Source organism: Maylandia zebra, linkage group LG2 (assembly GCF_041146795.1).
Source record: "Maylandia zebra isolate NMK-2024a linkage group LG2, Mzebra_GT3a, whole genome shotgun sequence".
Lineage (NCBI taxonomy): Eukaryota > Metazoa > Chordata > Actinopteri > Cichliformes > Cichlidae > Maylandia > Maylandia zebra.
Window position 1 is genome coordinate 8,244,855 of NC_135168.1, and position 27,327 is coordinate 8,272,181.

A 27,327-nucleotide genomic window follows, 5' to 3' on the forward strand; every position below is an offset into this window, starting at 1 on the left:
CGATTACAAGACGAGCTGCCACCTCTTGAGCCACGATCACCCCACATATTGTTGTCTTTTGTTGCAGACACCAAGTGTTGAGATCCTGTCTCAACCTCCTACATTCTTCCAGCAGGTTACACATTATTTTTTGTATTTGGAATCAAATATATGTGTCAGTTGGGCCTAGTGCAGGGGTCAGCAACCTTTAACACCCAAAGAGCCTTTTGGACCCGGTTTCCACGCAAAGGGTCAGGGTTCGGGAAAACACTGGGAGCCGCAAATACTTTGTGACATCTAAAATGAAGATAACACTGTGTATATTGTTTTTACCTTTATGCTTTGTGTGAACAACTACAGTGTGTTGCTTATGAAATCCATGAAGTGCTACAGAGAAAATTACATTTGATTTATGTAATGAACACATTTTGAGCTCTTAAAGAAATATAACAAAGGAAAGCTGAACTACAATGATCCATGTAGCAAACACAAACTGTTATATCGCCTTTGGGCTTTTGGAGCCTTGACCTGACTTTTAAAAAAAGCGCGTTCATGCAAACATCGTCGGGTCTGCCGTGATATGTTTACAACGGGACTTCTGCTCCTGAACCTCTGCGCACAGCGTCTGCAGGTAAGGTAACTTTATTTATACCCAAAGGCAAGGTAAATTTGCTTTACAGACAAATGGCAGCATTTGACATCCCTTTAAAAACACACATACCTAGTAAATATATAAAGCTCACTGTGATACATACTTTAATATTTCGAATCAAAAACAGTTCTTATTTAATTCAGTGACAGCAACGGGGACAAAGCTGTTTTTATAACGCTTTGTCCTGCATCTCGGAAATAGAAACCTCCGTCCTGAGGGAAGAAGCTGAAATTCACCCCTTAGAGGATGGGAACCATTTTTAAGGATTGATAAAGCCATCCTCTGTACCTGCTCAGAGTACAGGGAGGCTAAACAAGACTGTGGCTCACCTATCAGACGACTGGACCATCTCACTATCTGATTCAGAGAGTTTTTCTCTGTGACAGAGGTCTGACCGAACCATGCCACCAAACAAAAGGATAAAACAGACTCAATAAAAGAACGATAAACAAAGTTAAAATTTTTTGGTCAATGTGGAAATGAACAAGTTTCCTAAGGCAATAAAGGTGCTGGTGACCCTTTTTACAAACTGATTTGCAATTTTGATCAAAGTTCAGTTTTTCATTGATTATGGTCCCAAGATATTTATATGATTGTACTTGCTCTATTTTCTGACCTTTAATTAAAGTGACTCCGTGCCCATTTTGTTGTTTCCTAAAATCAACAACCATGTCTTTTGTTTTAGATATGTTCAGCTGGAGATAAGACTCCTCCCACCACTGAACAAAGTCATCAATGACTGGGCCGTGGTTAGTTTCACCCTCTTTCAGTAAGCTGACAATAACAGAGTCATCTGCATATTTAATAATGACCCTGTTTTCATGTCTGCCCTGACACATGTTTGTATAGAGAGTGAATAATAAGGGCGATAGGACGCAGCCTTGAGGAGAACCTGTGGAGGAGAACACTGGGTCAGACAGAACCCCATTTATTCTCACTCTTTGTGACCTGTCAGTTAGAAAATCTAAAATCCAGCCCAGCAGGTTTTTCCTGATTTCAAACTGTTCTAAAAGTCTTTTAATTAAAATATGGGGCTGTGTTGTATTAAAAGCCGAAGAAAAATCAATGAAAAGAAGTCTTGCAAAAGTCCCTTTACTCTCTACATGTTTAAGAATCAGATTTAGTAAAGTCAAAAGTGCGTCCTCCACTCCTCTGTTGGGCCTGTATGCAAACTGCATTGGATCCAGCTGACCTTCAGTCTCTTCATAATCACATTTCTGATGATTTTTTCAAAGACTTTCATGACAACTGAAGTGAGGCAACAGGCCTGAAGTCGTTTAGATTTAGGGACAGGAACCACGACTGCTTCTTTGCAAAGAGAGGGCACATGTTGTGTTTGCAAGGATTTGTTAAAAATAACCTGAAATATAGGCCTGAGTTCATCAGCACAAGATTTAATTAGGCGGCCACTAATATTATCAGGACCTGGCTCTTGTTCACATTGACTGTATGAAAGGCCTTTTTAACATCGCTGAGTTCAATGATAAAGTGCTGAGTATCTCTCAGTTTCTGTTTCACTTCCCAAATATCCTCGCTGAAATCAGAAGAACTAAAACGAGCATAAAACATGTTTAAAGCATTTGAAAATCTCTGTCTGAATTAAAACATCTAAAATGACCTGACTGCTGCTCTGGGGATTTTGAAACCCTGCTATGGTTTTCATACAAGTCCAGGCAGACCCAAAAGTTTTTGCAGCAAATTTGCTTTCAAGAAGGTTTTTGTCTGTTTTGCTTTCAAGATCTCGATTTTCATTTCCTTGGTAGCTGTCTGAAAATCGGTAACAGCCCCTCTTTAAAGGCCCGTCTCTTTTTCCTTAAACAGGATTTGACACTTTTAGTGAGCCATGGATTATTGTTAGCGTAAATTTTAACACGCTTACGGGGTGTAATCATGTCTTTACAAAATACTGCACAGGAGCTAGTAACATCCACCAAAGCATCGAGATCATCTCCACAAGACTGAAGACGGGGCTGTACGAAGTCACTTTATCTCTACAGACTGTAAGCTGTCGTCTGTGAGGCGTGAGCGTGTTTGTTTGAACACAGTTCACGGTGGAGAACAGCTGCTGACATAATGTGGATCCCAAGATCCATAACTGGCCTACCTGGGGCTGAAAGTCTCCATAAATGCAGGCGTTTCGGCGGCTACACCGGCTTCCACGAGTGTGACGCTTATTTTGAGAAAATAATAGAATATAAATGTATTTTTATATTTCAATATCACAATAATCTTCCAATGTAGAACTACAAGTTAAAAAAGAAGTAACATAAATCAAATCCACTTCAGCTAAATACTTCTCATTTATTTCCATCTTACATGCTGTGACTGCAGCCATTCCCACATCTCTGTGAATGGGACTCATGGACATGGATCAGTGGTTGTTGATCAATGGTCCTGAGAATCTGCATAATTAAGATGAAGGAACGGAGCTCCCAGCCCATCGTTCCTGCAGCTGCTTTCAGTCTTTATGCAAATGTCCTGTTTGTAAGACTGAAACCTGCAGCTGAGACTGAAGACGTCACCTGATGATGACGACACGTTTCTCCCACAAAACGCTGCGTCCAGATGAACAGAAGCAACAGACTCACTTTCCTGGATGATTGAGATGCATCAAGACTTCATTGTGTGTTACTTCTCATTCAGCACAGACACATTATTCCTGTTAGGTCATGTCAGCTGTCACTCAGTACAAGCACAACTGTGAACAACACAAACTTCTCTTCAATGTGTGACAGAAACACTAAGTGTGAGAGCCTGTATGACACACAGGACAGACTGTAAGCTCTGCTGGCTGCACAGCACTTTGTAGCAGTTTTCCAACATGTCCTCCACCCGTGATGTCAGTGGTGGGACCGCAGTCACAGCACTCAGCACCACCTCCTTTAAATGGATTTTATAGCAGTTCCTCCCGTTACTCGGTGCAACGCTTCTTAAATGTGTTTTTGCAGGATAAAACACAGCAGGTGGTGTAGAGAGGACGTCAGCTGACGGAGCAGAGGGAGGCAGACTGTGGATAAATGACAGAGTGAGAGGAGAGCAACCATGACAGAAGCACAGGTGTGGCAGATAGAAGTGGCTTTATAGACACTTATTGTCAGTCCTCGTGCATGCTGTGGAAATAAGTGTCTGTGTCATGAGGTGACATGTGAGCTTATCTTTGGTCAATAAAGCTGAACGACCAGTTTTCACTTTGCTTGTTACGCTTGTTTAGTGACGTCTGGGTTTCTGTGGAGCCCGAATTTTGATGAGTTCTGGTGAAATCATCTGAGATCATCTGAGCATCGGTGAAGAGTCAGCAGAGAAAGTGTGGGACAGAAGTTTGCTTTGGACACATGGACTGAAATCAAAAAGTAACAAACAGGATTTCCAATGGACAGTATGGAGAAGTGAAAGTACACAAAGGCTGTGCTGGAACACGTGTGTTACACTTTTTGACAGCTGAGAACAAAACACAATATTTTGCATCATCTCTGCAGTGTCTCTTCTTTCCTCTGCTGTTGTGCTTTTAGCTCCAAACTGTTTCAAATGGTTTGTCAGCAAGCTGACCTCTGACCTCTGCAGTACTAACTCCTGACCCGTACAAAGAGCGGGCGTTTCTGACCTTTGACCTGCAGCTGTATGTCTCTCAGTCTCAGTTCTTCTCTCCGTCACTGATGGAGCAGGTGTAGTTGCTGCTGACAGTCAGTCGTTTGTTTTCTCAGAGTGAGGCTGAAGTCTGAACTGTTCAGAGCATCAGGTCTCATCAACGTGCGCTGCTGTAACGCCGCTTTGTCCTCTGAGATCACCAGGTATGAAACCTGAGTGCTGACAGAGCAGCATGTTCCCCCTCATTCACCTCCACCACCACAGCCAAGGCATGCTGGGAAACTGAGGACACACAGACGGAGAACTGAAGTGTCTGCTGTGTGTTCATCTCAGAGTCCTCACAGGTGACACATTAGCTCCAGAACACCAAGCCAGGTGTTTGAAGCCTGACAGGGATTCTTCCCATCCAGAGGGAGGATTTAGCTGCACAACAATGAACATTAGTGTGTAGTTTAGAAACACAGACTGTGCCTGCACTGCATCTAGTGAAGAAAAGTGTTACTGCCAGAGAACGAGGCTCCTTTAAAGCAGCTGATATTAAGGTTGAAAAATCAACAATAAGCTGATGTAATCAACGTTTCACAAAATGGTCAGCAGCTAAAATCTGGAGCCGTTCTTTGGTGGTAATTAACAGTTTGTTCTTGTTAGCTAATTATGTCATTAAAGGTAGCAGCAGAAGCCTTGTGTTGAAAGCCCATTCACTCACACATTCACACAGTATGTGTGTGTCTGTGTTACACTGTGGACATCCCTTCTGTTGGAGCGCCATCTTGTGGCAGGTTTAAGAAATGTTCTTCTTGTAAATCCAAACTGATGCACCTCCATAGCAGACTGTGGAGGCTTTCAGTGACATGAAGACTTGATTTATACTGTCATATTCTCCTGTTACACAAAGCACAGCACGCTGAACATGGATGAACTGAAACTCCCAGCATCTGACTGAGGAAAAGCACAAATCATTCTCACACTGACTCCTGCTTGATTTTAGATTTGCTTTCAAATCCTCACACTTTCATATGAAGCACTAAATGGGCTCCAGACTGTTTATCTCAGCTTCCTGTCAAACACACTGCTGCTCACACCGAGGCTCAGTTTACTCCTCCAGCCTGGCTTAACCTGCTGTCTGTTAAAAACAGTCCCACACTCCTCTGTTTAATCCTTCTGATCAGACTCTTTGATTTTGTATTGTTTTTACCTGAAGTTGTGTTTTTGACATGGTTCTGTCTGTGAAATAAAGCTCACACACACACTGCTACAGTCCTTCATACACTTAGAAACGAAGCTGCTCCTTTCCTCAGTGCTGACACATAAAGAAGAGTTGGTTTTATATCCAACACGTCTCTGTTCCAGAAAACAGCTTCAGCAGCCTCTGAGTCTGAACTTGGAGTTGGTTATAAGCCACAGGCCTGTGTGCACAGCAATGAGGAAATATAATGCAGTAAGTGAAACATGGATGTGTGGAACAGATTATCCCAAAGGTTGATTCTGTTCATCTGGACGTTCTCAGTGAAACATTTGGTCTCTCGGTCAGGTGACTCCTTTAGTCTCAGCTGACTGCAGCTTTCCAAACCTTTGTCACTGGATCACTCACTTCATCTCCAACGTGTCCCTGACACAGACAGCTGGAGCCGTTACAGCAAAATCATTGATCATCGTTTTTAGAACATTAGCTGGTGTTGGTGGGCAGGCTAGCAGTGCTAATTGTTAGCACTAGTTCTGCTGCTCTCCCTTTGTCTCTGTTATTGTTGGTCTTTAGTGAACAATAGAAAGTGTCTTCATGAGACTGTTGCCTAATGTTCAAATGTAGATAACACCACCTGCACCAACCTGTTACACAGCACAACCCTCTGGTGTAGCTTTGGCTGGAGCACATATTGGCAGCTCCAGTGACATCACCACTCCATGGTGACATCATCTCTACAGACTGTGGCTGTTACATATCCTCACCTGGTAATAATAAGACTGTCCTCAGCTGCACACAGCTCCAAGATGAACAAACTGAAGTAAATACAAATTAGAGTTACGATAGATTGAAATCTTGTAATCAGAGCTAATTCTTAGTGAAACTCTCACAACATCATATCCTGATCCTGGGTTAGTGTCTCGGTCTCAGATCACAACATCAGCACAGGCTTGGCTTGGGTGAGGTATTGAGTGGTTCTTGTCCATGACAGCTGCAGGTACAGTGCCATCAGCCATGCTGCACCACATGTCTGCCCAGGAACATTAGTGTGGCTGAGTCTCATGTAAACATTGTGCTAAAGTGGTGGGAAAGTGGCTGCAAGCTGGCTGCACTGTGTCCAATACTCTCAGTATGATATCCACAAACCTCTGAGTGTCACAGAGTGGGCCTGTGCTCAGCTCACTGTGCCCCATTCAATTCTACTTGCATAGTTTTACAAGTAAAATTAAAAGTTGCTCAATGATAAGTTATTGTAGTAACAACTAAGTCCATGGTCATTATTTGTTAATAGTAGCTTAAAGCTTCTGCACCAATCATGGAGCAGCAGGTTTAGAGCATGTGGATCTACAAAAGTAAGTCCCAGTAAGATGGGCTGAGCCTTACATACTAGAAGAAACATGTCATTCCCAGCAGATGAAGCGCCCTTTAAAGCAGGATCTCACTTTAAACCTAAAGAACTTGCTATGAGCATGCAGTGCATTCATGGTTATTATTCATACGATTGTGGGGAGCTAATAAAGTGCAACTATCACATTACATTTTATTATTAAATTGTTGTTAACAATCCCTTCACTTCTGCTTATCTAATTCATGGTTGCAGGATGGCTGACAGCTTCCATTAGGCAGGAGGTAATGTCCATTCTGGCCACAGTGCAACCCACAATGTGTAACTGACACTATTATATTGCATTATGTCACATTGTTACATCTTTTTAATAAATGATGACAGTCAGCTGAATTTGCTGCCCCCTTGGTGGAGGACATCAGGATCAGCAGCTGCTGCTCCATCACAAACACCACAGAAGAAGAACAACACTGGATCAGATTATCTGGACGTGTTTGACAGGGACAGTGTTCATGTTCATGGACATCAGGACAAAAACAGACGATGGAAACCTGCCAGATTTGAGCTAAACTGCTCGTTTCCATGTGTAGTCCCTGGGAGGTCACATGACCAACAAAGACACACAAGCTGTGTCCCAAAACGTCGGCTGCATCCTCCGGAGGCCGCATTTGAAGGCCGATGACGTCACAGCCAGGCGACGAAGGCTGTCCCGATTCCTCGACTCCTTCAAATGCGTCCTTCATTCCCCCGAGTTTGAAGGATGGGTCGGGTGTGTCCTTCGTGGCCCACCATATCCCAGAATTCATAGCGCGGCCCAGCCAAATTTCAGCTGCCAACAATGGCGGCCGCTACTAAGTTTTAAAATTTAACGAGGGAGTACTACTTACTTACAATGAATTCCTTACACTATATAATTTTCCCGTCAGTGTTGGGGAATTCTCAATGGTGCTTGGTGCCATACCCTCAGGGACTTTAATGTTATATAAAAACACTGACAGCTCAATATCTGCCTCAGTCACTCTCCCTGATCCAGCTGAGTCAGCAGTGGGAAAAATCTGCTTTTCACAGGAACTTGGTAACAGCAATAAGAGAAGACGTAGTTTATTCCAAGAAGATATCATGTCTCTCCCATATATAGAATATCTTACTGGAACCGACATGTTCCAGATATCACCTGGAAGACAGTCTGGATGATCCCATAAATATCTAATTGTGAACAAGGTGAAGGAAATCTCATATAAAATTCTTCATAAATGTGACCCAGCCAGTCACTATATGGTAACATTTAAAAGAGACATAAATACTAATTGAACTTTCTGTGGGGATCATGCAGAAACTGTGGCGCATCTCTTTTGGTTCCTCTACACAGAGATTCTGGAAGAATTTAGCAGTTTTGTTATTGTCCATATTTTAAGGGAGTTTTCTTTACGATGGAAAATGTTTTATTCTGTTTCTTTAAGTTCCCCAGGAAGAATGATAAATGTTTTTTATAAAATATTTGTTAATACTTTTAGCTATTTTATATCCATAAATGTAAGTTTATTAATAAAACACCATATTTCTGCCTTTTTATAAGGATATGAATTGTACATACAATCAATTTCAGACTCAACCAACAAAAAGCCTCTCAGAACAATATTTATATGTTGATTTTTTTCGCCTCCTCATATCATAATTTTTTTACTCCTGGTTCTGTATGTTCATGTTCTGTTCTTTTGTAAACTTCATCTGTTTGTATGTTGTATACTCATTGTGTTTCAATAAAGTTCGATTTAAAAAAGGTACGTTCTAAACGAAGCTTCAGACGTCACTGATCACGTGACTCTGGCCAAACGAATCAAGCCTCGACACGGTGCTTCTGAAGCAGCGCGTTGATCTTTCTGACACACGCACCGGAGCGTCAGCTTCAAGCGGACCATCACTACGTCTCACATCTAAAGGTGTCAAGGTAACTTTGAACTGAGTTCAGTCAATCTGGAGTTTTTCCAAGTTTTCTGTTGCTCTCTGTGAGAGAAGAGCGTTAAAGGCGGGGCTCTCCAGAGTCCAGCAAAACAGGAAACCACAGCTGGGTGTGTGTAAGTGTGCAAACCAATAGAATGCATCGTGGTGGGGGGGGGGGGGCATCACGGGCAAGAAAAAAATAAAATAATCGGTCGTACCCATGCTTCCCCGACGTCATGCCAGCGCATATTGGGAAATTCGTAGGCACCGATCGGTTTTCTATCAGCCATTTGCTGGGAGTAAGGGCGCCCTCCGTTTGCGAGGTGCGCCTGCTGCTGGCGGCACAGGGAGGAGAGGGCGGGGCGGCGGGGAGTCTCTGGCTGGCTGGAGCGGCATCTAATAACCAACTCGCAAAACAAAATAAAAACAACAAACAGATATTATGATACAGACTTATAATCTGCACCCATGTTTTTTCTAAATTCTATAAAGTGAGCGCGAGAGCCCTCGGTGCGCCTGCGCGCTGCTGAAGTCAAAGTAAACTTTATTGTCATCTCCGCTACAGACAGTCCAGCATATAGAGAGACGAGACGACGAGGCTGCAGTTACAGCGGTGCAAGTAAACAAACAATAAATATAAGAAGAGTAAGAAAATAAATCTACACTTTAGGACTCGAGGTAAAGGATCAATAACAATTTAAATTTATAATTTACAGTTTGATGATTTAAAGTCTCACACAACCCGTCAAAAGGGGCGGGGCCGGCTGCTTCCAAGTAGAGCACATTTCATTTATAATGATGTAAATCCAAGCCCATCATGGATTCACGATCTGAATCCTGGGTTGTGTGAAATCCCAGAAATCAACCTTAGACAAAGTGAATCTGTGAACTAAGGTGTAGGTCTGTTAGGCAGGGCCGTGCAGAGAGGTTTAAAGGGGCGGGTGCTCAAAGTTAAAAAGGGGCACATTGAACCAGGCTGAATAACAACAACACACTTTCATCAAGAATCTAATATGGGCAACAAGGCAAAGCAAACGTAGCCGATGCTTTACCTGATGGGTACAATGTTGCTGTTGAGGGGTTGCTGTGGATAGTGCTGGAGGGCAGGCAGGGCTGGACTGGGACAAAAAATCGGCCCGGGCATTTTGACTGGAGACCGGCCCACCAAAAATGTGACGTCATTCATGGATAAAACCGCAAAGGATTCTGGGAACTTTTGGCAAGCGGTACTAGCGCATACAGGCTTTCAATTGAACTCAGTTACACAGCGATAAAAAGAAACACAAAAAATGGCAAGAAGCTAATTAACATTAAAAATGTATTTTGTAAGAAGTAGTTGGACAGCAGAAATGGCTCAAATATTACAATTATTTTTCAACTACTAATTAATTACCGTTGAGCTCAAAGGTTATATTAATACACGGTTAACGAATGTGTACTTATGACGACGATTTGTGAGACGAACAAAGGTAAACTTACGTTTGTTTGTACGATGGTCTTTCGGTGCATTTCAAGGTCCTGCACCCATCCGTCGGTAAACTGTACCTGGGCTTGTTGCAGTGACCTGAAGTTACTAAACTTCATGAGTGTATGCACTCACTCCAAGAACCGTATAATTATAAATCTGAGCGTGGTGAAAGTTGGGCAGCACGCTAACGTCTTTTGTCCCTCTGTGTGCTCGTAAGGGTCTGACCCTTTCACTCCTTTGATTTTTTCCTCGTATCTTTTCTTTGTCTTTTCGTCGAGTCTGTCTTTGTACGGACCGGCATTGTTCTCCGTCGTTTTGTACATTCCTTTTTTGTGCGGCAAAGAAAAAACAAGAAGGTATTGGAACCGGAGAATGAACGTTTTGCGGTGCTGCAATTGCAAATGCTTGTATTTGATGCGGTACTTGGATTGTTTTGCCAGGAGTTCCCGGCATGCAATGCGCAAAGTCACGTGGTCTGTCAATCGCTATAGGAAAAACCATAAAGCCTTTGCATGAAAACAACTGCTTTGATGTACACTGCCTTGTTGGTATATATGTATCAATCTAATAAAGTTAAACCTACACCATTCTCCCTATTCGGGATTTTAAACAGTACATAGCGGAAACAAAAAGACTGCTTGGTAGAGTTAACCTCCTGAACTATCTACAACACATGGTAGAAACCTGAAATTAAGACCAAGAACACTAGAGGTGAGACATGATCATTAATTAATATTAAAATTAATAAATGACAGATTTAGGGATATTTTCATAAAGTATTTATTTACCAAAACAATAGAAAACAGAATGGTAGCACAATATATTTTGTTAACACAGCAACCTTTAAATATGAAAGGAGACAGAGAAAGAAAGGTGAGAAAGAAGAATAAGAATAACACTTAATTGAGTTTTTGATGGCATTTTACACACAGTACTAATACAGTATCTAGAAAATATGGGAAAATACTGGCATCATATACAGTACTTACTTCTGAAGAAATTATATGGGACCCTGAAAAACAGGACACAAGTGAAAGGACAAAGAACTGTGAATGGCAATTGATGGACTTGCTCAGATGATCACAGTACTGGCATCTTTATTCCAGAAAGGAATTAGAGAAATCATATACACTAGTACTTACGTTGATGAACTTAAAAAGTTGAATGGTCTCGAACCTCTTAAACAAACAATGTATGATCAGACCCTGACAAACAGGACAGAAAGGAATAAAGATTAGATGAATATTAAAATCTATAAAGGACAGATTATGATTGAATTGTATCACCAAAGACTATTCACTCATCAATAAAAGGTCACCTACAACACTTCCACAGCAGCAACACTGAACATATCTTAAGACATGGAAACCTTTATGAAGTGAAAGGACAGACAGTGAAGGTTGAGAAAGAATTGTACTTAATAGATTTTTACAGACGATGACAGTACTGGTATGCTTACTCTAGAAAAATGGTTGAATCATATTCCATATAGTACTTACTTAAAATGAACACACTTCAGTCCTCCTAAAATGACTGACAGCATCTGAAATGAAACAATGACAGATTAAGACTGTAAGAATATATGTTTATAAATGCCTAATACTCCAATCTCATATTTATTCTATCTATTAAGATGGACAAATTCTAAGCATTTACCAATCACTTGACTTGTTTGAAGTGAAGGTAGATACTAAATGTATTCATTTAGGCAATAACAATAAAGCTGAATCTAATATTAACAATAGATAATTAGGAATGTTTTGCTCATTTTTATTTCACCTCACCAGGTTACAAAAGGAGCTTTCTCAGCAGGTCACTCTTCTCAGCTACCCTGTCAATGACCATGTCAGAGTCCAATGACATGAGAATGTCCTTTTCAGTGGCCATCAGCATAAACATCTCCAGCTTGTTTGCAGACAGGCTGCTTCGGAGTCTGCTTTTAATGAACTTGAGTGTAGAGAATGTTCTTTCACAGGCAACCTGAGTGAGGGAGAGGGTCAGCAGGTACTTGTATGCCAGCCCAAGGAGACGATAGGCATCAGACAGCATGTTGAACCGCCTGAGTATTTGATAGCAGCACAGTGGGCAATTTTTGCAAGAACCACAGCTTTCGGTCACAATTTCACTTTCTTCGTCCCATTCTTCAGATCTGTCCTTTGCTGTTCTGGTCGTGTACTCATCTACATGTGATGTCTTAAGCCTTTCCCACTGTTCAGCAAAACGTTTCAGTTCTGACTGAAGGTTATTAACTGTAGCCCTGCTGTCAAATTTAAGTAGACAGGCGCTGAGGTTCTGAAATGCATTACTTGGAAGAGAAACTGTTCTGACCTGGCTAAACTTCCTGGGGTCCAACCATGCCAAATCGGCAAGAAGAGGGCCATGTATGACAAATCGTCTGTGGATTGCTTCAATAACTGTGTCCAGGATGATGTTGTGCACTTTCACCTCATATGATTTCTCAGCATTGATTTGCAACTCATCTTCAGGCATCTCTCCGGCCATGCCTTTTCTCCTTTTGGCTCTCTTTTTAGGTAGTTCAGCCTCCACTTCCATGTCTGTGTTGTTCTCCCTCTCCTCTAGTTTTTGATTTGTCTGTTTCACAAATGTGTCTGCAGCTGTCTTCACAGTTGGAAAGTCCCTGGCAATACTTTTGAGGCCATCTTGTGTGGCAGTCACCATATGATGGGCAGAGAGAATGTCCATCCCCTTTGACTGGAGGTACTTTGACAGAGGAGTTGTTGCTCAAACACTCTAAGAAATATCTGTGCTGTTAACACAGTTTCATGCTTCAAGAGACACTCTTTAAAGCCTCGTGCTTTGGCACAAACAGCTGGCTTTTCTTTTTCCCTCTTTTCAATGGCTTCCATCGTCAGCACTACATCAACGAAGAGGCCATCATCTGGTTTTCCAAAATGTCCAAAGATTTTCTGGAGGGCATCATGCTTGGCCCACCACCGTGTCTCACCTATTGGACTGAGGCGTCTGTGTCTTGTGTTTTCGGTTTGTTTCTCCCACAGATTAACCTTGTGATAGGACTCCTTGATGAACACAGCTATGTCATTAAGTAAATTAAAGAGTGATCCACTTTCAATGACACTTTGTGTTGTGTCAGCAATCACAAGATTAAGTATGTGTGCATAGCACCACACATGCACATGAGTTGGAGACTGGGCAGTCATAAGTGCTGAAAAGCCTTTGTACTGGCCCTGCATATTTGAAGCACCATCTGTTGCATTCCCAATGCACATGGCCTTGTCTAGATTCAGATGCTCTAAAACTCCGGAAAGCAAGTTTACAAAGTACTGCCCCGTGGATGCTTCGCACCTCACTATGGAGACAAGCCTCTCCTGCACAGACTCAGTAACATACCTGATGATTACTGAACACTGATCATAACCTGTGATGTCTTGGGTTGTGTCTAGCTGAACAGAAAACATCCCAGCTTTCTGGACATCACTGGCGATGCTCTCTTGAAGGAGATGGCCAAGTGCATCAATCACTGAGTTGACAGTTGTTTTGGAGAGTAGGGTGATGAGAGATCCTCTACCTCTTGATCCACTGGTCTGATGCAACTTCTTGCTTTTTTCAATGCAGTCATTCAAATGTTCTCCAAGGCACATATCATACTTGCCTAATAACACAATCAGTTCCAGAAAGTTACCATGATCGATGGTGTTATCACCTAAAATGTATGCAGCCTCATTCTCCACATGCCTATAGCTGAGTCCCCTCTTCCCAAGTACTTTGATCACATCCACTATACGCTCTAAAACTTGCCGTCTCTTTTTCACTTGTGCTCTGTGAGCTGACAACTGACTGCCAGCAAACAAGCTCCTGATGTTGCCTTTTGAGCACCTTAAGAAAAAAGCTTCAGCACAGGTCTGGTGTGTATTGCTCTTTTCATGCTCCTCTGTGCGCAGATGTATATGTCGCCAGTCACTCATGCCTGTTATAAATGTGCTGGTGTCAGTCAGCCTTGCAAATGCCAGACACACAAAGCAGAACAATAAATGGCGTTCTTTGCAATAAGTAAGCCACTTCCTGTTGGTGCCATCTTTACAGCTGAACACCCTCATCACAACTGCACTGCTACTGTTCTGCTGTGGGTGGTAATCTAAGAAGGCCTGTAATATGGCAGGTTCAGGGCGAGCAAAGTAATCGATGCCCTGGCTCTCACTCTCCTGCTCTTCCATCTCTCTCTCTTGCTCTTCCATCTCTCTCTCTTGCTCTTCCATCTCACTCTCCTGCTCTTCCATCTCACTCCCCTGCTCTTCCATCTCTCTCTCTCTTGCTCTTCCATCTCTCTCTCTTGCTCTTCCATCTCTCTCTCTTGCTCTTCCATCTCTCTCTCCTGCTCTTCCATCTCTCTCTCTTGCTCTTCCATCTCTCTCTCCTGCTCTTCCATCCCTCTCTCTTGCTCTTCCATCTCACTCTCCTGCTCTTCCATCTCACTCCCCTGCTCTTCCATCTCTCTCTCTTGCTCTTCCATCTCTCTCTCTTGCTCTTCCATCTCTCTCTCCTGCTCTTCCATCTCTCTCTCTTGCTCTTCCATCTCTCTCTCCTGCTCTTCCATCCCTCTCTCTTGCTCTTCCATCTCTCTCTCTTGCTCTTCCATGTCTCTCTCTTGCTCTTCCATCTCTCTCTCCTGCTCTTCCATCTCCCTCTCTTGCTCTTCCATCTCTCTCTCCTGCTGCTCCATCTCTCTCTCTTGCTCTTCCATCTCTCTCTCTTGCTCTTCCATCTCTCTCTCTTGCTCTTCCATCTCTGTCTTGCTCTTCCATCTCTCTCTTGCTCTTCCATCTCTTTCTCCTGCTCTTCCATCTCTCTCTCTTGCTCTTCCATCTCCCTCTCTTGCTCTTCCATCTCTCTCTCCTGCTGCTCCATCTCTCTCTCCTGCTCTTCCATCTCTCTCTCTTGCTCTTCCATCTCTCTCGCTTGCTCTTCCATCTCTCTCTCCTGCTCTTCCATCTCTCTCTCTTGCTCTTCCATCTCTCTCTCTTGCTCTTCCATCTCTCTCTCCTGCTCTTCCATCTCTCTCTCCTGCTCTTCCATCTCTCTCTCTTGCTCTTCCATCTCTCTCTCTTGCTCTTCCATCTCTCTCTCCTGCTGCTCCATCTCTCTCTCCTGCTCTTCCATCTCTCTCTCTTGCTCTTCCATCTCTCTCTCTTGCTCTTCCATCTCTCTCTCCTGCTCTTCCATCTCTCTCTCCTGCTCTTCCATCTCTCTCTCCTGCTGCTCCATCTCTCTCTCTTGCTCTTCCATCTCTCTCTCTTGCTCTTCCATCTCTCTCTCCTGCTCTTCCATCTCTCTCTCCTGCTCTTCCATCTCTCTCTCTTGCTCTTCCATCTCTCTCTCCTGCTCTTCCATCTCTCTCTCTTGCTCTTCCATCTCTCTCTCTTGCTCTTCCATGTCTCTCTCTTGCTCTTCCATCTCTCTCTCCTGCTCTTCCATGTCTCTCTCTTGCTCTTCCATCTCTCTCTCTTGCTCTTCCATCTCTCTCTCTTGCTCTTCCATCTCCCTCTCTTGCTCTTCCATCTCCCTCTCTTGCTCTTCCATCTCTCTCTCTTGCTCTTCCATGTCTCTCTCTTGCTCTTCCATGTCTCTCTCTTGCTCTTCCATCTCTCTCTCTTGCTCTTCCATCTCTCTCTCTTGCTCTTCCATCTCCCTCTCTTGCTCTTCCATCTCTCTCTCCTGCTCTTCCATCTCTCTCTCCTGCTCTTCCATCTCTCTCTCCTGCTCTTCCATCTCTCTCTCTCCTGCTCTTCCATCTCTCTCTCTTGCTCTTCCATCTCTCTCTCTTGCTCTTCCATCTCTCTCTCTCCTGCTCTTCCATCTCTCTCTCTTCCTCTTCCATCTCTCTCTCCTGCTCTTCCATCTCTCTCTCCTGCTCTTCCATCTCTCTCTCCTGCTCTTCCATCTCTCTCTCTCCTGCTCTTCCATCTCTCTCTCTTCCTCTTCCATCTCTCTCTCTTGCTCTTCCATCTCTCTCTCTCCTGCTCTTCCATCTCTCTCTCTTCCTCTTCCATCTCTCTCTCCTGCTCTTCCATCTCTCTCTCCTGCTCTTCCATCTCTCTCTCTTGCTCTTCCATCTCTCTCTCTTGCTCTTCCATCTCTCTCTCTTCCTCTTCCATCTCTCTCTCCTGCTCTTCCATCTCTCTCTCTTGCTCTTCCATCTCTCTCTCTTGCTCTTCCATCTCTCTCTCTTGCTCTTCCATCTCTCTCTCCTGCTCTTCCATCTCTCTCTCTCCTGCTCTTCCATCTCTCTCTCCTGCTCTTCCATCTCTCTCTCCTGCTCTTCCATCTCTCTCTCCTGCTCTTCCATCTCTCTCTCTCCTGCTCTTCCATCTCTCTCTCTTCCTCTTCCATCTCTCTCTCTTGCTCTTCCATCTCTCTCTCTCCTGCTCTTCCATCTCTCTCTCTTCCTCTTCCATCTCTCTCTCCTGCTCTTCCATCTCTCTCTCCTGCTCTTCCATCTCTCTCTCTTGCTCTTCCATCTCTCTCTCTTGCTCTTCCATCTCTCTCTCTTCCTCTTCCATCTCTCTCTCCTGCTCTTCCATCTCTCTCTCTTGCTCTTCCATCTCTCTCTCTTGCTCTTCCATCTCTCTCTCCTGCTCTTCCATCTCTCTCTCTCCTGCTCTTCCATCTCTCTCTCTTCCTCTTCCATCTCTCTCTCCTGCTCTTCCATCTCTCTCTCCTGCTCTTCCATCTCTCTCTCCTGCTCTTCCATCTCTCTCTCTCCTGCTCTTCCATCTCTCTCTCTTCCTCTTCCATCTCTCTCTCTTGCTCTTCCATCTCTCTCTCTCCTGCTCTTCCATCTCTCTCTCTTCCTCTTCCATCTCTCTCTCCTGCTCTTCCATCTCTCTCTCCTGCTCTTCCATCTCTCTCTCTTGCTCTTCCATCTCTCTCTCTTGCTCTTCCATCTCTCTCTCTTCCTCTTCCATCTCTCTCTCTTGCTCTTCCATCTCTCTCTCTTGCTCTTCCATCTCTCTCTCTTGCTCTTCCATCTCTCTCTCCTGCTCTTCCATCTCTCTCTCTTGCTCTTCCATCTCTCTCTCTTGCTCTTCCATCTCTCTCTCTTGCTCTTCCATCTCTCTCTTGCTCTTCTGTCTCCTCTGTCACAGACTTCTCCACTTTTGATGATAAATCAGCTGGTGCAACATGGATTGGCACAATTTGTTAAGATTTTGAGAAGTTTGAGAAACTAACCTTAAGCATAAAATAAAATTTACTATCAGTAACTTCATAGCACCCGCCCAGCAGTATATAAACTCCGTCATGCTAGTTACGCTGTACGAGTTATTCTAAGCGACTGTATAAAGTCACCACAACGAAAACAAACTACAACTAAAATTAGTTTCTATCTGACACAGATAGACAGCAGGTCATAACTTCTTGCCTGAAGTTCAGTTCCTCTGCCACTATGACCGGCGGCCACCTCGGGTCTCTCCTCCTCTTGCCTCCCCTTTCCTTCATCCACCTGCTGGCCTCCACCACTTGCTGATCTTGCTAAATCTATGGAAGCTGTGCCATAGCTACCACCAAACAATTCAGTAATTTTCACACATTTGGCAGCGTCTGCCTGAAGGGCTTGTTTCTTTTTGGCCCTAATTTTTTCGGCACCACCTTTCCTTTTTTTGTTCTCCATTTTCTTTAGTTCGTCTATAAGATTGCTAAACAAGGGGGAGGGTGCATCCGACCTCCTCGGCTGTAATTGGTCCAGCCCAGAGTCGATCATGACCAATTGGCCAATCCAACGCCTTTCATTGTTTATACCCTTCCCAATCGGTCGGCCCATAAAAAAAAAAAAATCGCCAGCGGCCCACCGGGCAAGTGTATGCCTGATGGCCAGTCCAGCTATGAGGGCAGGGCTGTGTTGGTCTGAGACTGTAGACATTAAAAAGTCCACAGGAGAGATGGTAGCTGATTAAACAAGTGTCATGAGATAATAACAAAATGCAAAGATTGGTGACAGCGCTTGGAACCATAAGGCAACAAAAAACTGTGAGAAATAATTTAGGCTCTGCCTGTGAATCACTCTTTGCTTCTCTTCTTCCTTCCATCCCATCATTTCATATATCACTCTGCACTTGCTGTCTATGTGAGAACAAGGCACAACTTGCTATTGCAATAAACTATAATCTAATTATCCACACCTAACAACTCTTACACTTAATCTATAATAAAATGATGACAGAAAAATGTTATAGCCCTGCCTTTAGTAGCCTCACACAGCTCCTGCTGTTTCCTCCTCATGTCCTTACCAGCCATGTCTGGACAATGTTATATCATGAGTAATATTTTTTTTAAAAAATCCATCTAAATAAAACACACACATGCACACACACACAGTGACATTTCAGACCTTCTTCAGAATACTGTATATACTATGGGCATCATGGTGCTGATCCAGAATCCTTACATTATTATTCATTACTAGAGCTACAATAATAAAGCAAAGAGGAGGGGGAAGTAATAAATATGAAATAATGTATTTATGATGATTCCATGTGTTTCACTATCGACTCTGTGCAGGGCAAAGCTTATTAGGCAAGGCAAGGCAAGTTTATTTGTATAGCACAATTCAACAGCAAGGTGATTCAAAGTGCTTTACAGAGACATTAGAAACAAAAACAAATAAAAAGCATGATTTAAAATTGATTAAAACAAGCAAATAAACTAACTAATTAACAAACAAACAAACAAAACAGTATATAAAATCAAAACAGATAAAATCAGAACAGTAGATAAAATCAGTAGTTAAATGTAAGTTTTGAAATTTAAGCTTAAAAGTGTGGATTTGGTGCTTTATTCAAATGCAGCTGAGAACAGGTGAGTCTTCAACCTGGATTTAAATAAACTGAGTGTTTCAGCTGATCTGAGGCTTTCTGGGAGTTTGTTCCAGATATAAGGAGCATAAAAGCTGAATGCAGCTTCTCCGTGTCTGGTTCTGACTCTGGGAACTGATAAAAGACCGGATCCAGATGACCTGAGGGATCTGGAAGGTTCATACTGGGTCAGGAGGTCATTGATGTATTTTGGTCCTAAACCATTCAGAGCTTTATAGACCAGCATCAGAACTTTAAAGTCTATCCTCTGACGGACAGGCAGCCAGTGTAAAGACCTCAGAGCTGGACTGATGTGGTCCACTTTTTTGGTCTTAGTGAGGACTCGAGCAGCAGAGTTCTGAATGAGCTGTAGTTGTCTGACTGATTTTTTAGGTAGACCTGTAAAGATGCTGTTACAGTAATCAAGCCTACTAAAGATGAATGCATGGACTAGTTTTTCCAGGTCCTGTTGAGACATCAGATCTTTTATCCTTGAAATATTCTTGAGGTGATAGTAAGCTGATTTTGTTATTGTCTTAATGTGTTTTTCTAAGTTTAGGTCTGCATCCATCACTACACCCAAATTTCTCGCTTGGTTTGTGGTTTTTAGATGTATAGATTGAAGTTCTCTGGTGACCTGTAATCGTTTTTCTTTGGCGCCAAAGACTATTACCTCAGTTTTGTTTTTGTTTAGCTGGAGAAAATTGTGGCACAACCAGTCATTGATTTCCTCAATGCATTTACCAAGAGCCTGCACAGGGCCTTGGTCTCCTGGTGACATTGTGATATATATTTGTGTGTCATCTGCATAGCTGTGATAGTTTATTTTGTTGTTCTTTATAATCTGTGCCAGTGGGAGCATGTAAATGTTAAACAGAAGGGGTCCCAAAATGGAACCTTGGGGAACTCCACATGTGATACTTGTCTGCTCAGATGTGAAGTTACCTAGTGATACAAAGTATTTCCTGTTTTCTAAGTATGTTTTGAACCAGTTTAGTACAGTTCCTGAAAGACCTGTCCAGTTCTCCAGTCGTTTGAGTAATATGTTGTGGTCAACTGTATCAAATGCTGCACTGAGATCCAGTAAAACTAAGACTGACATTTTTCCACTGTCTGTGTTCAGACATATGTCATTAAACACTTTGGTCAGAGCGGTTTCAGTGCTGTGGTTCTGTCTAAAACCTGACTGGAAGGCATCGTAGCAATTATTCTGTTTTAAGAAGTAATTGAGCTGTTGAGAAACTGCTTTTTCAATGATCTTACTTAAAAATGGGAGATTTGAGATCGGCCTGTAGTTGTTCATTTGTGTCTTGTCAAGATTGTCCTTTTTCAGTATAGGTTTGATTACAGCAGTTTTTAGTGATTCTGGAAACACACCTGATAATAAAGAAAAGTTGACGATCTGTAACAGGTCTGACTCTAAAGTCTTTGAGACCTTTTTGAAAAAACTTGTTGGCAGGACATCTAAACAGCAGGAGGAGGAGTTCAGTTGACCTAGGATGTCCTCCAGGTCTTTGCTGTTAATAGGTTGAAACTGTTTCATGGTGTTTAAACAGTTTTTTGGTGGACACAGTATATATATCCTGGATCTGCTGTTGATGTACCAATTGCTTGTCTAATTTTTTGGATTTTTTCTGTGAAGAATTTGGCAAAGTCATTGCAGGCCATGGTCGAATGAAGTTCAGCTGCCACTGACACAGGAGGGTTCGTTAGCCTGTCAACTGTAGAAAATAAGACCCGAGCATTATGGCTGTTTTTAGTGATGATGTCAGAGAAGTAGGACCTCCTTGCACTCCTCAGTTGTAAATTATAATTGTGAAGTTTCTCTTTATAAATGTCATAATGAACCTGGAGGTTTGTTTTTCTCCATCTGCGCTCAGCTTTCCTACACTCTCTTTTTTCATTTTTCACCAGTGTGGAGTTTCTCCATGGAGACTTTTTCCTTCCAGAGATAACCTTCACCTTAATGGGAGCAATAGTGTCCATTACATTTAACATGTTAGCATTGAAGCTATTGACGAGCTCATTGACTGACCCTCTGGGCAGGTCAGGTGTTAATGGGAAGACCCGGTTAAAGATCTCACTACTGTGTTCAGTTATACACCGTTTTGTGATCACTGTTGTTGATATATTTGTGTGGGCTGAGATTTTACTTTCAAAGAAAACACAGTAATGATCAGACACGCCCACATCAGACACAGTAACCTTTGAAATGCTCAGGCCTTTGGAGATCAGTAGGTCAAGAGTGTGTCCTCTATTATGTGTGGCCTCTGTTACATGCTGAGTCAGCCCAAAGTTGCCCAGAGTGTTACTCAGGTCTTTAGTCCCTTTGTCCTGAGGGTTGTCCACATGAATGTTAAAATCCCCAACAATAATTACACAGTCAAAATCAACACAGATCACAGACAGCAGTTCACTGAGGTCATTAAAAAAGTCTGTGCAGTATTTGGGAGGCCTGTAAACATTAAGAAACACAACTTTGGATGGGGCCTTCAGCTGTAAAGCCACATATTCAAAAGACTGAAAACTTCCAGGAGATAGCTGCTTACATTGAAATGATTCATTAAATAAGACAGCAACCCCTCCTCCTCTCCTGCTCGCCCTGACCTCACTGATAAAACTGTAGTTAGGAGGGGTCGTCTCGATGAGAACAGCTCCACTGTTACTTTGGTCCAACCAAGTTTCAGTTAAAAACATAAAATCAAGGCTGTGCTCAGTGATTAAATCATTAATTAAAAATGTTTTCCCAGCTAAAGATCTAACGTTTAATAAAGCCAACTTAAGTGTTTTAGAGGTATTACTTGTCCCCTCGTGTTTGGGAGCAGTCTGTGGCACACAAGGTATGTTTACTATGTTTAAAGATCTTTTAGAGTGCAGCTCTCTGTGTTTTGACCAGGCCACATGTCTCCTGTCACCTAAAAGTACAGAAATTTTAAAACCTTCTAGTAAACAGGGTCCCAGCTTCTCCTGGGAAAAGTCACCACTGCCATAATCCTCACAGCCCGGACCCTTCACACATCACACATCAGACTGCGGAGACAGGGCATGAAGAGGAACTAAGGGGGGCGAGGCTGGGCAATGTGACTTCGATTGCTCTGTTGAGGGTGGGGCTCGATGGCGAACCTTTGGCCGCTCTGGTGGGGGGTTTATGGGGGACAAAAAGGGATTGGGACAGGGGGTAGATCTGAGCCCAGCATTGACCCGCTCCATCATCTCCTCAGTGAATTTCAGGTGTGGGGAGGAGGGAGAAAGGGAGGGGGAGGAGGGTGATGGCCTGTCAGGGGTTTGGGGGACTGGGGAAGGTCGTGGTCCCTTGTCCTGGTCGTTGGTGTTGTTGAGAGAGTTGGAGGCAAATAGGGACCCCTCTTCTTGCCTCAGATGTCTCTCCTTTCTGAGGCTCTTCCCGGGTGGGGGCAAATGGAGCTCCTCCTCAAGGTTTCTGCTGGGCTTTGTCTGTTCTTGGAGTACTGTTTGTTCCTCTTTATGAGATAACTCCTCGTTTATCTCAGCCTTGGCACCAAGCACAGATGGATGACGTATGGAATAAAACAAGTTGGAGGTGAACAGTTTCACCCCTGACTTGTTAAAATTAAATCCATTTGCTTTGAACAGATGCCTGCGTTCCCAAAAAATATTAAAGTTGTCGATAAAGTGCACTGAGTGGTCAGCACATGCTGATATAATCCATTTATTCAGTGTAAACAACCTGCTGAATCTCTCGTCTCCTCCTCTGACCGGCGGTACAGGTCCACTGATGAATACAGCTGCATTCAGAGAGTTTACAGTATTTAATAATCCAGTAAAGTCCCGTTTCAGAACCTCCGACTGTTGTTTGGACACATCGTTTGACCCTGTATGCAGAACAATGTTTGTCACAGTTGGATATTCATCTGCAATTTGAAGAATTCTCTCCTTCAGGTTGTTGACCATATCGTTAGGAAAGCAGAGGACTTTAGTGTTCTTACCGCACATCCTTTGTACATCCTTTACGGCAGAGTCACCCACAATCAGAGTTTCAGGCCTAGCCTTTAGCTTTCCCTGTGGTCTTTTACTTTTCAACAGATTTTCAGACCTTACTTCGCTGCTTTTAGATGGATGGTTGTCCGATATAGATCCAGGGTCCTTTGATAGTGGAGCAAATCTGTTGTGCAGTTTCACATTCAGTTGTTTTGGAGGTTTGTTGTTAACCTTCCTATTCACTGTTGTCCAGTCCTGTTTCCTCTCGTATACAGGGGTAGAAGAGCTTCTCTGTCTCGTAGGAAGTGAAGGCCAGTCGGTTTCAGAGATTTCAGCTCGCTGTGCCCTGCCTGTGGTACGTCCTCCCCCTTCCAGGAGACATGATTTATGTCTTGGTTTTGCACCAAGACAGTCCAAGGGGGGATTATCACTTGAGGATTTATAATAATGCACAGAGTCTACTTTCTTGGTCATGTTATCTGTGCTCCTTAGCTGTGTACTAGCTTGCTCATCGCCATTGTTTTGAATCAAAGGCAAGGTTGTTTCATTTCCACACAGTCCATTTACCTCCACGTTTACTTCTAAGCGATGAATTTTTGTCTCCAGTACTGCAATCTTCTGCAGGAGGCTGTGGTAGTCATCTGTGGAGAGGGAAGGCATCTTGTTGCTAGTTAGCCTAGCGGTTAGCCCCTTTCCAGGCTATTGAGGCTGTTCGGTGCCCAGACACTGTAATCAGGCTTCAGCTGTGTCTAGGCCACAGACACACGGAGCGCTGAGGATAAGGTAACTATAAAAATGTTGCTGTTTCTGTTAAGAACACTTTAGTCCTAATGATCTATAAGTGTCCAGAAGCTATCGCAGGTAAGCTCATAGGGAAAAAAGGGAAAAAATCAGCATAAAAATCAATAAAAATCAATAAAAGAAGCAAAGCATTTAAAGAGCAAAGAGATGAAGCGTCCACACTCACAAAAGGGGAGGAGAAACTCATTACATTACACGTTTAAACTGTAGAGATACAATCATTTTACTGCTGTAAAATCCAAATTTTGTCTTATTTAAAATATAAATCTAATATAATCTGCTTCTTAATGTATGTTCTTTAAAATACAGCGTGTGTTTTTAATATATTATAATGATAATAATTATTATGTGGACATGCATATTAGATCGTTTTTTAGTGAAATATAATCCCTCCAGAAAGGCAGGAAAAGCCCGGAAACTTACTTTAAAACTAAATATGTTCTAAATACTTTAAAACTAAATATGTTCCCTAAAACGGTGACAGAGCTACAGACCCATGACAGCCTTACACAGGTAGCCAGCAGCTGTGACCAGCACTACCTGTGCAGTTAATAAAAGGACAGGTAATGTTTGTCGCGCTGTTGCACACACAGCACGCTCGTTTGTTTCAGTTCGTCAGTTGCAACAAGACAGCTTACCAACGTGTACGTAATAAGCTAATACTCCTGGGTGCTACACACTACAGTGTGCGCTGTACACCTACTTACTGGTTTTGTCGCATCAGTCTGTGTCTCTGAGTTCACTTGTGTTTCTCCTACAGCTCCGGACCGGAAAAAATGCACGTGCTCTTTGTGAGCTCGTTCCCGGCTCGTAACCAGCGCGTTCTGCCGTCAAGGGCGATCATTGGTTAAATGTGATCATGTGACTGATGCAAGCCAGATCCTTTTATTTAGCAAAACTGTGATTACTAGTTAAATATTATTGTTGAGGGGCACAGACAGGACTCCGCACGCACACACACATTAAAAACAAAAAGAATTTTTTTTAAAAAGTTGCCTCAGCAAAAGGGCACCTTGGGCACCCATCAGGAAAGGGGCGGGTGCTCAAGCCCCTCTAGCCCCCCCCCCTCTGCACGTGCCTGCTGTTAGGTTAATTGTGCTGATCCTCGAGTTGGGGGATTTGTGTTTGTACTGGAGCGCAAAATTCAAACCAATGGAAGATGGACAACAAAAGTTCAAAGCCATCAGGTGCTCAGGTTAGAAAAAAGAGAAAAGATGCAGGTAAGCAGACGTGTGATTGGATAATGGCAGGTCATCCTGAACCAATCAGACTAAACTCCAAACAATACATTATGTTACAGATTTTAATATTAATTAGTCATTGTTACTTGTTGATTTGTCCTTTTCTCATTGTGTGACGAATTATGACGACTGTTTGGTAGCTGTTATTGTCTCTCTCTCTCTCTTCATGTGTGTTTCTCTGGTGAAACAATAGTTTTGTGTTAATGTTAGGGCTGCACGATTTTGCATAAAATGAGAATCACGATTTTTTGGCTTAGAATTGAGATCATGATTCTCTCATAACAATAAATAAACATAAAACAACAAATGTCTCACGTTTTGTTGTTGCAGCAAAATGTTGTCCTGCTTGAAATTCCGTCTCCACCGTTGCTCGACGCTGCGTGTACAGAGCAGGTAGTGCAACAATAGAAAAATAGTTGCGGGACGGCACTGTGTAGCGTTTGTCTAGGGTGTTGATCGTTTTCCTAAATCCCTCGTTTTGCACAGTGTTGATGGAGCCATATCTTTGGTCAGGTGATAAGTGATAGCCTCCGTAATGTCTTTGTGCCTGCGGGAGTTCGACGTGTATAGGGAAGCGCTGTATAAGGTTCCCGTTATTGATGTTTGGGTGGTTGACCGGGACGGATTTTCTCCTGTCACTTTCTCGTCATCCCTGACGTGCTCTCCATTGTTTTTTCCCTGCTAATTTTAGCATCACACGGCACAGCTTCTGTATCACGTGGTATAAGGCTCCGCCCTTGTCATTTGTTGAGCAGGAAGAGTGAGCGCTTGTTTTCATGCAGAGTACGTCCCGGATCAAAATGCGGTACATTTGATCCCTGTTGTCTTTGCTTGATGATTGGTTTGAGTCTTGACAATCCACATCAGAATCAGAAAGGGGTTTATTGCCAAATGTTGAGCAGGTTTACAACATTAGGAAATTGCTGCGGTGCTTCAGTGCAAACATAGTGTCATAAATAGCACTTAAATAGACATGAAAAAATAAAAGTAAGAATAAGAATTAAAAGTGCTACGTAGAAAGATATATACATGAGTGCAGGTGGTGATCAGTGCCAAACATGGAATGATGCAGTGACACAGCGTAGGGTCATGTGTTAGTGGCGGGGACAGTCATACGGTTATTGTTCATGTGTCCAACAGCAGAGGGGAAGAAACTGTTCTTATGGCGAGAGGTTCTGGTGCGAATGGACCGGAGCCTCCTGCCTGAGGGGAGCAGGTCAAACAGACTGTGTCCAGGGTGAGAAGGGTCAGCTGAGATCCGAGCTGCACGCCGCAATGTCCTGGAGGTGTACAGGTCCTGCAGAGATGGGAGTCTGCAGCCAATCACCTTCTCAGCAGAGCGCACAACACGCTGCAGTCTCTGTTTGTCCCTGATAGTGGCTCCAGCGTACCACACGGTGATGGAGGAGGTGAGGATGGACTCGATGATTGCAGTGTAGAACTGCATCATCGTCCGTGTTGGCAGGTTGAATTTCTTCAGCTGCCTCAGGAAGTACATCCTCTGCTGGGCTTTCTTGATGACGGAGGTGATGGTGGGCTCCCACTTCAGGTCCTGGGTGATGGTGGTACCCAGGAAGCGGAATGAGTCCACAGAGGTGATGGGGGTGTCAGTCAGGATGATGGGGGGGAGTGGGGCTGTGTGCTTCCTGAAGTCCACAATAATCTCCACTGTCTTCTGGGCATTCAGCACCAGGTTGTTGTGGCTGCACCAGGACACCAGACGTTCAACCTCCCTCCTGTAGGCAGACTCATCCCCGTCCGAGATGAGCCCAATAACGGTGGTGTCATCTGCAAACTTGATTAGCTTGACAGACTGGTGGGTGGAGGTGCAGCAGTTGGTGTACAGGGAGAAGAGCAGAGGAGAAAGAACACAGCCCTGAGGGGAGCCGGTGCTGATGGTCCGGGAGTCCGAGACATTCTTTCCCAGCCTCATATGCTGCTTCCTGTCCGTCAGGAAGTCAGTGATCCACCGGCAGATGGGATCAGGCACATTCATCTGGGAAAGCTTGCCTCGGAGATGGTCTGGAAGGATGGTGTTGAAGGCAGAGCTGAAGTCCACAAACAGGATCCTGGCGTAGGTTCCTGGGGAGTCCAGATGCTGCAGGATGAAGTGTAGGGCCATGTTGATGGCGTCGTCTACAGACCTGTTGGCTCTATATGCAAACTGCAGGGGGTCCAGGAGGGGGGCCGTGAGGGTCTTGAGATGGGAGAGAACCAGGCGCTCAAATGACTTCATGACCACAGATGTCAGAGCCACGGGTCTGTAGTCATTTAGTCCAGTGATCCTAGGTTTCTTGGGGACAGGGATTATGGTAGAGGACTTGAAGCAGGCAGGCACATGACATGCCTG

General features: G+C 43.5%; 1 long non-coding RNA gene across 1 annotated transcript; it reads right to left on the reverse strand.

Annotated features, from left to right (window-relative positions):
- Positions 1–11,294: 11,294 nt before the first annotated feature.
- Positions 11,295–25,348, reverse strand: LOC143420700 (uncharacterized). Its single transcript, XR_013100430.1, has 3 exons — positions 25,293–25,348; positions 11,653–11,696; positions 11,295–11,358 (listed from the first exon to the last, which is right to left on the reverse strand). It is a non-coding gene; the product is annotated as an uncharacterized LOC143420700 (long non-coding RNA).
- Between the last annotated feature and the right edge of the window lie 1,979 nt (positions 25,349–27,327).